The sequence below is a fragment of the Rhinatrema bivittatum genome, chromosome 19 (assembly GCF_901001135.1).
Source record: "Rhinatrema bivittatum chromosome 19, aRhiBiv1.1, whole genome shotgun sequence".
NCBI lineage: Eukaryota > Metazoa > Chordata > Amphibia > Gymnophiona > Rhinatrematidae > Rhinatrema > Rhinatrema bivittatum.
In genome coordinates, this window is record NC_042633.1 from 854,157 (window position 1) to 856,798 (window position 2,642).

The following is a 2,642-nucleotide window of genomic DNA, read 5'->3' on the forward strand; positions in this document are numbered from 1 at the left end:
GTGAATGCAGGTCGCTGGAGCGGCTCCCAGCCGCCAGGACTGAAGCAGAGAGAGAGAAGTGCTGGCTGCAGGACGAGCAGGGAGCTGTAGCAGGCTGCAAGCAGAGAGGTAAGGCTGGCTGCAGGGAGCTGTGGGAAACTGGAGGCACCAGCAGGGACTGCTCCCTGCCGGTCGAGGACCCGGGCAGAAGTAGGCACTGAGAGGGACTGCCTCCCTCTGGCTGAAGGTCCCAGGATCGCAGCAGCACGTTAGGGGAAGGCAGAAACAGGAGCAGAGGAGGCGGCCACATGGCAACAGCTGCGGGGACAGCCCAGCTGATTCAGGGAAAGACAAGCAGCAGCGTCAGCAGCCCGACTGGCTGTGAGAAGGTAAGAGCCTGCCCATGCTCCTTACGGGCAAGATCGTAACATAGCGAGTCATATCACAACGACAGGCTTGCTGACACCTTGTAGGCTATAATATTTAATTAATTTGGTTTCCACTAATTTTTTGTTGATTATATTTGTGTGGTATACCACTGACTCTTTTTGACTAATTTGTGCTAGACTTCAATTACCCCAATATTGACTGGGTAAAAGTATCATCGGGACACGCTAGAGAGATAAAGTTCCTGGATGAAATAAATGATTGCTTTATGGAGCAATTGGTTCAGGAACCGATGAGAGAGGGAACAATTTTAGATCTAATTCTCAGGGGAGAACAGAATTTGGTGAGAAAGGTAACAGTGGTGGGGCAGCTCAAGGTTTTTCTCTTTTATATATAAAATGTGGCTCTTGTCCCTTTTCCCCTGTGGTGGACAGGAGAAGAGAGGATGGAGCAGGGAGCATAAGAGAGCAGGGAGTATAAGAGAGCAGAGAACAACCATTTTCTCTAACCCATCTCCTTCTGGATGGGAATGCATGGGGAGAAGCAGTGAAAAAGGGGATCAATGCTTGGGGGAGATGAATGTTGTCTCCATTTCCATCTCCTTATAAGTCAGCATTGGATAGTAGGCATGTCTTGAGTTATGCGTCTCCCCTTGTATAATCATTTTCTAATCACAGGTCATTTGTACCTCTCACCATGTCAAATGTTTGCACATCCTACACTGATGAAGTTCATGATTAAAAGAAGATGGATTGACCAAGAGCCATTCACTTCTCAAGATATCTACTGATTTCAGAGCCTTGTACTCAGATTTTTTAATTTTAAGAATATTCTTTTTCTTTGCTTTACAAATCAAGCCCCAGTGCAATATATGGAAGGGCAGAGGGGTATTAGGTGTTGAGGGAAAAGGGGAGAGGGAGAGTTTTGAAATAGGAACAGAGAGAGAAGAAAAAACAGAGGCATGAAGAAAAGACAGGACAAAAGTGAGATGGAGGGAAAGAGACACAAATGCAAGCTCAACTTCCAGACATCTGCTCCAGCCCTCCACTTATAAGCACCTTGCTTGCTTTCTCCTGCTCCAGATGGACATACACTCTCACCCATCCTTTATGCTCATGTTCTCCCTTACACTCCCTCACTTCTTTCCTATACACTTTCCCCATCCCTTTCCTTTTCACACCTACTCCTGCCATTCTATCCTTCACTAAACATCCTTTCCCACCATGTATAAGATATGTATGCAAATATACCTTCGCTAATCCCACACAGAAAGCTCCTCCTCTATGGCTATCCATCAATAGCATAGGATCTATGCTATTGATGGATAGCATATAACTTATAGGGGAAATCTGCATCTTTCATCACTGGTAGTGCAGATACAAACAGAAAAAAACAAAACAAAACAAAACAAAAAAAACAGAGATGTGCAGGAAAAATGTGTCTATCTGCCCAGCTCTCCTCCTCCTCCATTCCTTTCTGCTTTACTTTCAGCTTCCACCCAGTTGCACCGTATGCCTAGAACAACCTCAGAGAAGGGAAGGAGATGCTGTCAAGGTAGAGAACAATTCTGGCTAGGAACTTTCTATAATTTCACCCGGAATTGGAATTTTGACATGGATTGAAGAAATCCAAATCTACCAATCAAGTGAAAGCCAGGCTAGCTGGAGAAATGCTTTCTATAAGGCAAACATAGTAGAAGAGGACAGATAAAGACCAATTCACAACTCAGGCACCCGTTCTCTATATTCTGGCATTTGAGTCCATCTGCACGATCCACTTTAAAATCTGAATATATTAGAAACGTGCAACACTGCTCAGGTGCAGATCATAAAACACTAGCAGATATCATCCATACTATTAATTTCAACCTGTCCTTGATGAATATTTGTAGTTGGTAGGACTCAAACCTGCGCAGGGAGACCCCAATGGATTTCTAGTCCATCGCCTTAACCACTCAGCCACAACTATATCCTCACAGTCTCTTTTGTGTCTCTCAGTAACATGACTGTAGGCACCGCCAAGCAATATTCAGAGTAGCTAACTTGCAGCTCAAGATGTTTCTCTTTTATATATAAAATGGGGCTCTTGTCCCCTTTCACCCTGGGCAACAATGTGGTGGACAGGAGAAGAGAGGATGGAGCAGGGAGCACTTACAGTATAAGAGAGCAGAGAACAACCATTTTGCTCCAGCCCATCTCCTTCTGGATGTGAAAAAGGGATCAATGCTTGGGGAAGATGAATGTTGTCTCCATTTCCATCTCCTCATAATTCAGCAT

The 2,642-nt window shown here is 44.8% G+C and overlaps 1 non-coding gene across 1 annotated transcript; it reads right to left on the minus strand.

Annotated features, from left to right (window-relative positions):
- Nucleotides 1-2,252: 2,252 nt before the first annotated feature.
- Nucleotides 2,253-2,334, minus strand: TRNAS-AGA. The gene has a single exon. It is a non-coding gene; the product is annotated as a tRNA-Ser (tRNA).
- Between the last annotated feature and the right edge of the window lie 308 nt (nt 2,335-2,642).